Below are 14,578 nucleotides of genomic sequence, written 5' to 3' on the forward strand. Positions count from 1 at the left end.
AATTTGTTGTAATTTTTTATCTTAAATGTTTACTTTTGTACATAGTCTGTATTGGTAATTTTGTATTATTTTTCTTAAAGATGGAATATGTACCCACTTCTGCTTATGATCCATTATTACTAAGTCAGAGTCCTGCTAACCACCGAAAGACCATTAATATCCCCTCCTCCTTCTCCAACAACACTCAGCCTTTGCATTTTAGCCATTCCTTGCTCTCTCCTCAGCCATCTTCCTCATTTCTGATGACAGCCTCCTCACAGAGAATGTCTTTCCAGAGAAGACACAGAGCATTAGGTAAAGCCTTCCGATTATTCTTTTACTCTCTACATGGTCTTTCCCTGTACCATTTCTTGTCCTTTTCCTCCATCTTAGAGAAGTCGAAGAACTGGACTTCTACCTCGGAACTCCAACCTCCTCCCTGCAGGACCAGCTCTCCCCTCTCAGTCCAGTCACCCTCCCTTCTCTAGCTATGACAGACGGAGTGGGGGCTTTCCTGTTGCTTTTGGGTACCCTCAGCATTTTCAGCTCTTATGGTCTCATTTAGCAGTTTCTCTCTTCTAATTTTCCATGTCTTTAACCAAGAGGAAAAGTACAGCAAAAACTGAAAATGCCTTTCATCCTGAGCTGTTTTGGCACAAACGTCCCAGAAGGAAGGGAGGGAAGAAGATTTGTAGCAGCTGATCCTGGACCAAGCTTGGGAGCATCTAGTGCTTTCTCTCGCTGTAGATGTTGCCAAAATAGACAGTGAGAAACGTAAAAAGGAGAAAAAACAGCATGATAGTTTTGTGGGTTTTTTGTTTTTGTTTTTTTATGTTTGTTCCCCACCCCCACCCGAGACAAAGTGTGGTTTAGGTACACCTGGTTCTAAAGTCAGCCTGAGTTAGAGAAAAAGGGCAGTCTGGGGATGTGCATCCCTGAGGAGGGTTTCTTTACACACCTCTGCACGCCATAGAACCAGGTCAGAATCACTGCTGAGCACTGATTCCAAAGTTCAGCCATGAAGATTTGAGTGTGTTCACACCACACTACCCACCCAACACAGAAAAGGGGTAAACTTTTATTTAGCAAAGATTTCATAACACAGGCTTAAGCACAAAGAGCTGTAGTACTTAGAAGTTTGTCTAGAAGATGTATTATGTACACTATCTCAGAATATTTTTGTTATCATGGTTTATTCTGCATTAACTGACAGTTAATACTAACTAGTGGTTCTGCAAAATGTTTACAATATGTTATAATGCTATAATCTCTTAATTTTCTTCCCAGTAAAAAACTTCTGTTTAAATCAGATTAAATAAAGATTTTAATAAAAAGACATTTAAATAAGAGTTCAGGGCGGGATTAGCATTGTGGTTGAACAGAAACACACAGTCTGCCAAGAAAAAAAAAAAAAAAAAAAAACAGTTGAAGGGATTTGAACTTTGCCCTAGATTTCAGTCTATGAATTTGCAGTACTTTAATGTGGCATATTTTGTTCAACCTACAAAAATCCACAATGTATATGGCAGTCCAAGACAGTGAACTTTTTGTTGCTAAATATTTAGTACAACAAAACATTAATGCTGTGCTAAAGTTATATGTTTTCACTTATTCAAGAAAAAAACTGCTGATTTCCTGGGTGCAAGTGATTTAGTAATTAAAATAAATTAAATTACAAGCAAACACGTAGCCGTAGATATTTTTTCACATGCCATTTGATACTTCTCCAGTACTAATTTGAGTACTGCTGTGCTGGGGATTTAAAAAGAGCATACAAATAGTAACCAAAGCCTGAAAACTCCTGACAATGTTAACATTCTTAACATAGAATCATTTTTGCTATGTGTATGCATCTTGACTTTTGCTCACTCATCACTGTCACCCTGGCCACTTAACTTTCAATATTAGAAGGTGCACATTCACTGAAAATGCTGAAACACAATGATATGAGATAGTAGTGCAATCTCTTGCTTAGAATTACCTAACAAAGAAAGCTCGATGACTAACACAGAATTCAGTCTATTACTAACATTGGCTATTTTTCACTCTATTCTTTACCTGAGTTCTACAAGGCTACACTGCCTGTAACATGAGAAAACAATTGGCCACACAAAAATACAGGTCATATTTTCTATTATATTAGACTAAGGCTTACAGCATAGCATATGCATGTCTGTAAAAGACAGCCAAGATATACAAGCTGAAAACAATAACCAGCATGACAACACTTTCCTAAAAGGATTGGACTAGTTCCTTAGAGTTTATGACAATGGAAATGAACTCATATTCATCGGTCATCAATGCCACTTAAGGCATATGCACACTGAAAGGGCATTGTGGCCCAAACATCATGGAACACACAGCACAAAAAGTTGGGCAGCTCACCTCCTTTATAGCAATAGCCACAGCAATCATCTTTCGAATGAGAGAAATACACCAGTACACCAGTACTCAGGTTAGTAAATATTTGTTACAAAGGGTTGAAAACAGTTTGATGTATTCTGTGTCTCCTTTTTGCCCACTGTACCTCGCTGCCTTTTTACTTCTCTTACTTCTGTGCTTGGCATATAGTAGAGTTTTATGTACAATAAGCATGATAGGCAGAAAAGTGGATAATTTGGGATACAATGTAGCTAGGTTTAATTCTTAAAAATTAGAATTTTTAAGGATATTTGAATTGGGAGAATTATCCAGAGGGGAACTCTAAAAGGTGACCTATTTTTAGTGCAACTCAAAAAGGTGTCATTAATTGATTCATTAATTCGTTCAACAAATATTTATTGGCTATCTTTTGTATACAAGGCATTATGCTATGCTCCTATGACTCAGTGATCAAGGGGACTGCTGTAGTTTGAATGTCTCTTCCAAAATTCATTTTGAAATTTAATTGCCATTGTGATGGTATTAAGAGGTAGGACCTTTAAGAGGTGATTGGATCAGGAGGGCTCTGCCCTCATGAATGGATGGATTAATGCCATTATCATGAGAGTGGGTTACTTATTGTGGGACTGGGTTCCTATAAACTAATGAAGTTTGGCTCCCATCCTCTCTGTCTCATAAGCTTGCTTGCTCTCCACCTTCCACCACGGGATGATACAATACGAAGGCCCTGGCCGGATGCTGGCACCATGCTTTCTGTCTTTCCAGCCTGCATGAATAATAAATAAATACATTTCTGTTATTAGTTACCCAGTCTCAGATATTCTGTTATAGTGGCAGAAAACAGTTTAAGTCAAGGACAAATCTGGACACAGATCTCACCGAATTTACATTCTAGTGGGGAAAATAGTTTTTTAAAATAGAGCACATAAATAATGACATAATTATAACTGTGATCAGTGCTAAGATGGAAAACAATGTTGGAAAAATTAAAAGGTGAGCATCCAATCATGCAGGACCTTGTAAGCCATATCAAGAATTTCTTTTGTATCCTAAGAGAAATGGAAAACATTTTAGGATTTAAATCAGGGATATAACTTTTTTTTTTTTTGAAATGGAGCCTTGCTCTGTATCCCAGGCTGGAGTGGCATGATCTCAGCTCACTACAACCTCTGTGTCCCAGGTTCAAGTGATTGTCCTACCTCAGCCTCCTGAATAGCTGGGATTACAGGCCCCCACCACCATGCCCGGCTAATTTTTCATTTTTAAAGACTAGTGGTCTATATGTAGAAAAAAATGGAGGAGATGAGCAAAGAGAGATGATGACAGCAGTGTGGGTGAAAGTAAAGGTCCAGTTGGGAGGCTATTGCTGTAGTTCATGAAGGAGATGGTGGCAGCTGAGCCAGAAGCACAGCAATGGATATATGAAGAAGTAGACAGTTGCAAGGTTCGTCTACAAGGTAATGCCTTGACAGATGTTTTAAAACAGACAAGAGTCAAGGATAACATTAGCATTTCTGTTATGAGCAATTGGGAGAATGGGGGGTAGGGAAATTGAGACTATATAAATTAAGAGTAGATTTGATGGACTAAAAAATGAGTTCAAATCCTGACATGTAAAAAATTGAGATGTATGGGCTGGGGATGGTGGCTCATGCCTGTAATCCCAGCACTTTGGGAGGCCAAGGCGGGCGAATCACGAGGTCAGGAGATCAAGACCATCCTGGCTAACACGGTGAAAGCCCGTCTCTACCAAAAAATACAAAAAATTAGCCAGGCGTGGTGGCGGGCACTGTAGTTCCAGCTACTCAGGAGGCTGAGGCAGGAGAATGGCGTGAACCTGGGAGGTGGAGCTTGCAGTGAGCTGAGATCGCGCCACTGCACTCCAGCCTGGGCGACAGAGCAAGACACCATCTCAAAAAAAAAAAGAGCCGGGCGCGGTGGCTCAAGCCTGTAATCCCAGCACTTTGGGAGGCCGAGACGGGCGGATCACGAGGTCAGGAGATCGAGACCATCCTGGCTAACACGGTGAAACCCCGTCTCTACTAAAAAATACAAAAAAAAAAAACTAGCCGTGCGAGGTGGCGGGCGCCTGTAGTCCCGGCTACTCGGGAGGCTGAGGCAGGAGAATGGCGGGAACCCGGGAGGCGGAGCTTGCAGTGAGCTGAGATCCGGCCACAGCACTCCAGCCTGGGTGACAGAGCGAGACTCCGTCTCAAAAAAAAAAAAAAAAAAAAAAAAAAAAAAAAAAAAAAAAAAAAAAATTTCCAAGAGTAAGTAACATTTACTTAGTAACACTTACTAAGTAAATATTGCAGGTATGTCTTTGGAGCTCAGAAATGTCTGTGTTTAATATTGGTGTATATTATGTATATATCAATCTCTAAATCATTGGTGCATACATAACATTTTTTATAAGCTGTGGGAGTGTAAGAGCCATCATAGGAAAAGAATGTGAGATTAGAAAGAAACAAGGGTCCAAGACTGATCTTTGAAGAACTTCAATTTCTAAATAGAGAAGGTGGCACTCCCGAAGTAGAATGAGAAGGGTTGGCCAGATGGGGTAGCAGGAACACTAGATTTTTGTGTTATAGTAAGTTGTGTGTTACAGAAGCCATGGAAAGAAAGACTATCAAATGAGGAGAATGATCACTCAGGGAAAACCAAGTATGGGGAAGATTGGGAATAGATATTGGATTTTGTAATATGGATACCATTGAGATCTTAGCCAGAACAATCTGAGTAGTGTGGTGAATTGGGGGAGACTTAGCTATGAAAGGGAAGTGAAGGCATTGGGGAAATGTGCACAGATAACTCCTTCTAGAAGTCTGATCGTGGGTAAGATCTTGAGGTTCTATCCTGGGTTATGTAGCCTGCATTTCTCCATTTGTAAAATGAGGATGTGAATATAACCATACTCAGAAAACAACTTGAGAAAAACAAGGGTAAATCCCTGTGCTTGGCACCATTGTGATCAATTAAGTTCACATAAGATTTACTGTGCATGTGCTAGATTCCAGGATAAAAAGATAACTAGGACAAGTGCACTCTTGCCAAGAGCTTATGATTTAATGAGGGAGACAGAATAAAATACGTGCATTTAAGAAAATGTGGTACATTTGAAAATGAAAGTACACATAATGTATTATGAGAATAAGGAAGACAGCATTTCTCAACCAGGGAATTTGAGAAGCTTTCTAGAGAAAAAGACACATGAACTAAGTTATGAAAGAAAAAATGGGAATTACTCAGGTGGTGAGAGGAAGCAAACATACACCAGAGAGGGAAATTACGAACACAAGTAAAGGCTCAGAGATATCAAACACAATTAAAATTCTTCATACACCCTGCCCATGTACAGGGAATCTACAAACACATCGGTCACTAGAATATATTGTTGCAGTATGAGAGTTAAGTCTGAAGAGGCAAGCTCATGGATCATTTGTGTGCCATGTTAGGAGTATTTGACTTTATACGCAAGTAACTGGGTTCAAATCCAAGATCAACAACCTGTTAGTGCTGTCATTTTGGGTGAGTTACTTAAACTTCCTGAGCTTCAGTTTCCTCAATGAGAGTGTTTATTTTCAGTTTCTTTAAATGAAAACTTAAATAATACCTACATCCTAGCAAAGACATCATTAACTCTCAATTAAAATTAAAAACTGTTATTAGAGGAGGAAGTAGCCTTAGACAATTTCATCCAATCTGTTTATTCTGCATATAAGGAAATTGAGTGCTAGGGAGATTGATAACTTATCCCAATTAATGCCTTGAAGAAGCAGTAGAATCTGGAGCAAATCTAAGTTCTATTATCTAATGCTATGACACTATTGAATATCTCTTTCTTCCAGAAGTTAAAGGCTAAAGTAACCAAAAAGTGAAAATGCAGGCAGAGGACAGGTTGTCCAATGTCAAAGGGCCAGAAGAAATGCAATTTTCTGATGTTGAGCTACAAACTGAAGGTGGAAAATTAAGACAGGGACAAGGGGCCAGGTGTAAAGGCTCACATCTGTAATCCCAACACTCTGGGAGGCTGAAGCAGGGGAATTGCTTGACCCCAGGAGTTCAAGACCAGCCTGGGCAACATAGTGAAACCCTGTCTCTACGTAAAAAAATCAGTCAGGAGTGGTGGTCTGCATCTGTAGTCCCAGCTACTTGGGAAACAGAGATGGCAGGATTGCTTGAGCCTGGGAAGTTAAGGCTGCAATGAGCTGTGATCGCACCATTGCACCCCAGCCTGGGTGACAGAGGGAGACCTTATCTCCAAAAATAAATAAATAAATAAATACAGGGACAAGAGGTAAGACATAGTAGCTAGCTACCCTAGTGTAACATATATATATAATGTAACTTACATGCACATATATATGTGTGTGTATGTAATATATATATATATATATATAAAAAACTAGGAAGGAAAAGATATCTGAATATATCCAGGTATCCAGATATTTTATATATATATATATTTATATATATATATATATATATATATTACGAGAAGCATGGTTTTGACAGAAACAGATATTTTATGTATGTATTGCAAGAAGCATGGTTTTGACAGAAACAGATATTTTATATATGTATTGCAAGAAGCATGGTTTTGACAGAAGCCAGGCCAAGCTCATAGTATTTCCATTCATCCATTTACTAGTTATGTGACTTGAGTCAACTATTTTCTGTATCTGTAAAATCTGAAACTGATGTCTTACTGATTTCTAAAGAAGCTCAAATAAGTTAGCATGTGTGAACATGCTTAACAATTACCCAATACACAGGAGGCACCTAAACATTTTGTAAAATTCTTTCTAACAAGAATACCAGGCAGATCGCCACAGACACAAATTGAGTATACTTAACAATATATACCCAGACAATTTATTCTCAAGACACCACAGAGAATCTGGAAGTGGGCAGTAGACTATTTTATAGACCATTTTCTATCTTCCAGATTCCAGACTGACATGGCAATTCCTGGACAGCTGATGTCATGCTAGTCAAAAGCTGAGAGACCAAAGATCAGAGTCTGTACTGGACGTGGTGGTGCCTTTAGCTAACAAGAAAGGGACATGTGATGGGTTAGTGAGGCAGGTGTGGCACTTATCATAGAAATAAATACAACCAAAGGTAAGAAAAGTTGAAACTGGGTAAAGTAGAGAAAGAAGCAGTCCACCAATGCTCATCATGTCAAACACAAAAAGTGCTTTGACTGGGCAGACATAAAATGCTTTCTCTGTAATTATTAGCAGCTGTTGCCTGACAATTATTTTGAGCTTACTCCAATATATAAAGTAAGACAGGACGAGTAAGCACTTTTCTTTAACTGCACGACATTTAAGGAAGAAAGCATAGAGATTTGCTTGAAGCAGTCATAGGAAGTATTTCTGTAACCTTCACATGATTTGGTATACTCCATCTCCCTGATGAAGAAAGGACGGGTCTTCACAGAACAAACTCTGAGCACAGTGTACATGAACACTTGAACCGTGTTTCATTGCTGCTTCTTTCCTTTGCTGAAGTCCACTAACTTCTCTGTCATGGGCATTTGCTAACACACCTCTTGTTGAAACAGCAAAGCAAAAAACAAAGGTAGACAAGCTCATCACATCCTTTTAATCTTTAGCCTTACAAATGTTTTGATTTACCAAATTCGTACCACCTGACACCTCTCTTTGCCTGAGATTAGACAACTAATTAAGTGTCTAGAGTGAGGACAAGAGAGAAGTAGTGGAATATAAATACCAATTGAGAGCTTTAGCTCCTGGGTAGATGGTGGTGAAATTAGCAGAAGTAGGAACATGGAAGGACATAAGGGGGAAGATTCATCTGAATGCCCCATAGGACACTGAGTTGGTGTTGTCCATAAGTACTTAGATATACATATGGATCATCGGCCAAAATAGAGAAGTAACTGAACAAGATCAACACAAACCTACAATACAATGCTAGGAAGGCACCAAAAAATTGTGTGTAACCTTCTCTGTCTCTTAGATGTCAGATTTGCTTAGGAATTCAAGTAGGAACTGTAGTGGTTTAGAAAGCAAGTTTCTATCTCACCAAAGGAGGAACAGAAGACAACCAACCACAAAATCTGAAGAAGACAGACTGATTAACCTAGGGGATAAGAGAGATTTTCTAAGCCAAAAGATTGAGATCTTCACAGACAGGTAGAAAGATTAAAATGCCATCTTGAAGACCAGAAGAGATTGATATGACAGGGAAAGGACACCCCCACCTTCACCTGCCCTTTTCAGGGGCTTAGAAAAGGGGAAGATGGGTCAGTTGCTACCAAGTAAGAAATTGTGACCTCTTGTAACAAAGGAGAAGACAGCTGAGAGAACAGAAAACTATTGAGAAGCATTTTTAAAGCCACAAATAGGAATGAAAAATTGACTGGGTAAGCTTAAATATTGAGAGAAGTCTACAAAGTGATTACAGAGTATCTGGACTGATATGATGGGGGAAGATGAGGAAGAGCAGCCTCAAAGCCTTAGAGCATATTGGGTAACTAAGCATAAACAATGAATAAGCAGAAACTCTAGGCAAATATGAAGTGGTAAAAGTATATTTAGAATAAAGGGTGACATGGTTGATCAGGAATTCCTAGAGCAGTACCAAGAGACAGAAAAGAGCTGAGTCACTATTAAGAGGGAGAACTGACTCTCAACCTTTGGACACTGAGAGAGCCATTAAATAACTCCGGTCCCCAAGTGTGTTTCATTCCCCATGAGGCCCACATATAGAACTACTCCTGTGCTTCCATGAGATTTCTGTTGCCTTTCTCCTACAATTATTTTTTCATGAAATCCCTCAGTACTTAACAGAGTCTGACGTAAGTTGTCCCTTTTTCTGGCAGCCAAAATTGCCTAACATACTAAGAAGTGAACTTCATCCTTCTTACAGTGTAGGGGCCAAAAATGGATAAAATCCTACAGATGTATGCTGCCCAGTGAGGAGTAAAAAGAGATTATTACCTTCTCCACTCTGGACATTATCCCCTTTATCCTTTTATTGGCAGCCTCATCAGATTGCTGCTTATACTGACCTCTGTGCCAAGAATCCTCAATTCTTTCATTACTTATGTATTCATTCAACATATATTTATTGGGCTCCTTGTATGTGCTAGGCACTGTTCAAGGCACTGAAGATGCAAAAGTAAGCTATACTGTCCCTGCCCTCATGGAGTAAATTTAGCATCTGGTGGTGGAGACAGACATTGAACAAGTATCACACTCATGGAAGTTGATTCATTTCACACAAGTGAGGAGATGGCCCCAGAACCACTCATGCTCACCATGAGGCTGTCCGCCATCATCCTCCACCCCTCCACTGGCAGCAAAACAGAGGAGCTTTCGAGCTCCCTCCCAATGGAGACTCACAGTCTCTACCACTCTCTCTCTTTATCCTCACTTACTTCAGTCAGCACAAAAAACTCAGGCCTCTCAGGAGATCCCACAAACCCAAACCCCAATATCCATAAAGCTGTAACTCCAGCTCCCACCTCATCCCCAACTCCTCCAACCCTTCTGCTGTACCCTGAAGAGTGCTCAGTGCATCATCACTACCCAACATCCTCAAAATGTCCATGAATGCTCCTCTCTCCTGAGGGCTCCAACTAAAAGCCGCCTCTTTCCTGAGTTCCCTGCTTCCTCTCCAGCCCTCTCAGGTTGTGGCCATTACAGGTCTCTAGGCCTGGAGGTGGGAAATGTGTCCTCCTTGCTCCTCTTCTAAATCTTTTTCCATCTCTCCTCCTAACCCCTACACACACACACACACACACACACACAGAGCTTTGAATCTTATGTCATCAGACAACACTATCCAGTACCTTCCCTACAGGAGTCATTTATTCACCTGTCCTTTCCTCTTTAAACTTCTCCCAACACCTTTACCCCACCCCTCTCCTGCTACTCCTAACTGATGACCCAACTCCCCTTTTCAATGATAAAACAGGAGAAATCCGAAGAGAACTTAAATGAGCTCTTCACATCTACCTGCCTAATTATATCTGAGTCATGTACTCTCCATTTTTGTCACTACTGATGAATTATTTGTACTCTTACTTAAAATTACTTGTGTGTCTACTCAAGGGCTTTGCTTTAGCAGCTCTTCCATTTCTTGTTCACACGGGGAGATGTTTCCCAATAGCTTATAAAGATAAACATGTTACACTATATATACTATATATACTCTGGAATAGATATATAATAGTGTATACCTATACTCTGGAAACCTAGCTCTCCACTTAAAAATTAGGTTGCCTTTAGCAAGCTTTGTTATGTGTCTAATTTTCAATTTCCTCATCTATCCAATGTGAAAATTAATGCCAATTTCATAAAGTTGTTGAGCAGGTTAAATGGCTTATCATATGCAAAGTACTTTATACAAAAAAAGCATTCAATAAATGTTAGCTCCAAATTTCCTTAACACTGCGGGTTAAACACAGTTAAACAATGGAGAAATGAAAACATTACTTTGTTCAAATGAACTGCACTCAAGCTATTCTGATAACACACTGTATAAACTTCTCGTTATCTTTCACTTCCAGCTCCTGTCTTCACAAACCTATTATTTTGACTCTACCATTCACTACAGCCAAGACGAGACATCAAAATGGTATCTATTTTTAAACACTTACTAAAGGATGCAGAAAGGAAAATCCATTTCTAATGATTTTATGCCTAATCCATGACACTTGGTAGATGAAAAATAGGTCTCCTTCTTCAACTGTAACTGTTCTTAGAAGTCACTTAATTTAAAAATATATATTAATCAATATAACATACACACATGGTAACAAAGCAAATAGGATATATGATAAAAAGCAAAAATAGCACCCATATCTTTCTCTTCTTACCCCCAATACCACATCCCAGAAGCAAACTCTTCCAATTGTTTCTGCTTGTAGTTTTAGTGGTTACCTCCCTAATTCCAGATACTATGATTTTATCTCTGTTTTGATTTATCCACTTTAAATAGAATCTAATTAATCCCATACATGAGAGCTTAAAATTCAGGTCACTTACTCATCTCTACTCTTCTCAATATATATTATTAGTATTAATAATTCTATCAGTTACCTTTATATCTTTAAACAATACATTTAAACCTCTATTTCTTATCCCATCAGCTTTTGCAGTATCTCTTGCAACTCACTTATTAAAAGCATAATTTAATGTAAGCTTCATAAGGGTAAGAAGTTTTGTCTTTTTCACCTTTCTCTGTATCTCGAGTACCTAAAACAACATCTGCACCCAGTAGGTTCTCAGCAAATATTTATGACTGCATTAATGGTATCAGTGTATTGGCATCCTTACCCTTTCTTCTACATGTTCTATTTTTCCTCCTATCCATTATACTTTTGGGGTTTTTTTTACCATGTAAATTTATTAATATTTGCATTCAGTCCTGCAAGCACAGAAAAGCCTTCTATGCTTTATCCATAGGTGACTAGGACTAGAAGTCTTTGCTTTTCCCAAACATTGTTCAGTTTTAGAGAAGAGCCACCTGGTGTTTTGCATGTTGGTTTGGGGAAGAAGGACTGAGGTATGTACTGGTTGCAGCAGCTTCATTGCAGACTTCAAACAAATCCCCTGATTTCAACTCCAGTTCTTACTCCCTTGCTATGGACTCAGGCCAGAGACTTTCTGGGATTTTGCAGAAGAGATTGACTAATATCTCCTTGTAGCTTATCATCTATAAAATGATGAGTTTCTTAGCCTATTTCATTCACCAAGATATTCCCATTCATTTGCAATCTCCCAAAAGTTTATTAAAATAATTTGTTGGTTTATCCACAATTTCATTGTCTACAATGTCATTAGTTTACTTCTCTTTGAGCATCTCTACTTTTTTCTTAGTAGGTGTTAAAATGAAATCTTGCACATCTTAAACTAGAAGCAGTAGAAGTAATTTTTAAAGTGTTCTATTTAATTTGTGTGTATGTGAAAGAATTATGGGATACAGATTATTTGTTTTAGACAACTTCTTGCCTTTCTTGCTCTGACCGTGACTTCTCACATGAACTATAATATACAGTTGATCTTTGAACAACAAAGGTTTGAACCACGCAGATCCACTTATACATGGATTTTTTTTCAATAAAAGTTACACCAAGTATGCCTTACTCTCTTGCCTCCCCTCCCACCTCTTCACCTCTTCTGCCTCTGCCACCTTAGGACAGCAAGACCAACCCCTTCTCTTCCTCCTTCTCAGCCTACTTAATGTGAAAATGACAATGATGAAAACCTTTATAATGATCCACTTAATAAATGGTAAATATATTTTCTCTTCCTTATAATTTTCTTAGTAACAGTTTCTTTTCTCTGGCTTACTATATTTAATAATACAGTATATAATACATGTACAAAATATGTGTTAATCAACTATTTGTTATCAATAAAGCTTTGAATCAACAGTAGCCAATTAGTAGTTAAGTTTTGGGGGAGTCAAAAATTATATGCAGATTTTTGACTGCATGGGGGAGCTGGTGCTCCTAACCCCCATGTTGTTCAAGGGTTAACTGTGTTTAATACGTTAGTGTTGATTCTTTTAATTTTCCTTTCTTATTGTTAATTTATTTCAGAGATTTATGTTAATTATGTAATCCATCTTTTAAGACACCTTTTAAATTTGACAAAAATCTAGTTAATAAGAAAATGAATTTAAAAAATAAAACCTCCCTCCCCTCTACATACATAACTGTAGATAAGCTCAAATCCTACCTCACAGAGAATCAAGAAGAGGGAGGAGTGAGGAGGGGTGAACAAGCAATTATGACCTGGCTTCTTCCTCATATGGCCACAGACCCAATGTATGGACACAACCAATGTTTCCAAGGTGATGAGTCTAGAGAATTCTAGAAAAAATGTCCGAAGACTGCCTACACTTATCATACTTCTACAGGAAGAGAAGCAATTCCCTTACCAATATTTCTTGACTTATCCAATAAACATTATTTTGGAAGGAAGGAGTGTCATATTTATTGATTATACTATGTTCTAACTCTTCTACCTATGTTACATTTTCTGATTGTTACAACAAAATTAAGAAGTAGGTATTATAGTAGACTTGTCATTTGAAGACTTAACCTTGGGGATCTTAGCTATTTGCCAGTAACCCCAAAAGTGTATAATGTGTAATTTTTCAAAAGCATTCATTTGATGCTGATGCCAAGTTGAAGGCTGAAGTAGTTGAGCAAGTCTTTAATCAGGGAGTAAGATGGAATTATTCTGAGCACCTCTATTTCAGCTTGAGTTTGTCTTCTCACCTCTCTATTGTAGCTCTCCAGAAATATTCTGTAGTATTCTCACATTTGAGGATTCCCATGCCTCAAGATTGTTACTTAAATATTTCAAGGGTCTATTATAATCCAGAGGTAAAATAATGTGACAATGTTCACTCAAGAAAAATGTCAAACTAGTATTTAAGATCATTTTATTCTGGCCTCCAAAATTCATGTTCTTCCTTTGCTACCACTAAGCTTCCCTTAATGCTGGAGATAAAACTGCAGCATTAATTCATTGTTCCCCACAAATCTATATCCCCATAAGGAAGGGGGTACCTCTCGCAGCAGCACACTATGCTTCAGGCAGGCTGAAGATTCCTCCAGAGTCAACCAGGCAACAGTGAAGCTTTGTTACAAAATTAACTCCCTCCTAACGACCAAAAGGATAAGATGAGCAAATGCAAATCACTCAATTAAATCAGTCAAGCAACCAATTTAATATCAGGTAGAGATCTGTGACCTGACGAGAATATGAACTAATTATGAAAAATTAACAAATAAACCAAAATTGAGTTAAGAAGCAATGGCCTAAGTTCTGCCAAATTCAGAGACAGTCTATGACTCAGGCAGCCTGTGGTTCACCAGCTCCTTGGTACATTGGAGGAGTTTCATAAAACTCCATTGTTCTAGTTCATAATAAGGTGGAGTGTGAAGTGTTCCAGTTGTTTTCAGCAACAAGTAAACCAGTGCCTTTGGGCATGGGCAATACTTGGTCAATGACTGAATCTGTTCCTCCCTCCAAAGTATCTCAGCTTGGTTTCTTCAAACCAATTAACTCCGTTTTAGTAAGAGGAGGTTTGCCCATGCCTTCTTTAATGAGATTAGTAATATCAATCCTTCCATAAAATCACTAATAAAACAAACCCAAATCTTCATCCTCAATTGACTCCTGCAGATATTTATGAGTTTTTCCTACTGGGTGTCACGTATGCT

At 38.5% G+C, this 14,578-nt stretch overlaps 1 long non-coding RNA gene across 4 annotated transcripts; it reads left to right on the forward strand.

The window, feature by feature from the left end:
• The first annotated feature begins 204 nt into the window (after nucleotides 1-204).
• LOC135966443 (uncharacterized) lies at nucleotides 205-13,313 on the forward strand. 4 transcript variants are annotated; one of them, XR_010579760.1, is made up of 5 exons: nucleotides 205-294; nucleotides 10,907-10,974; nucleotides 11,805-11,904; nucleotides 12,537-12,632; nucleotides 13,066-13,313. It is a non-coding gene; the product is annotated as an uncharacterized lncRNA (long non-coding RNA). The 4 variants fall into 4 exon arrangements; XR_010579761.1 differs by having other exon boundaries at nucleotides 13,165-13,313; XR_012421724.1 differs by having other exon boundaries at nucleotides 12,574-12,632.
• Nucleotides 13,314-14,578: the final 1,265 nt, after the last annotated feature.

Source organism: Macaca fascicularis, chromosome 12 (assembly GCF_037993035.2).
Source record: "Macaca fascicularis isolate 582-1 chromosome 12, T2T-MFA8v1.1".
NCBI lineage: Eukaryota > Metazoa > Chordata > Mammalia > Primates > Cercopithecidae > Macaca > Macaca fascicularis.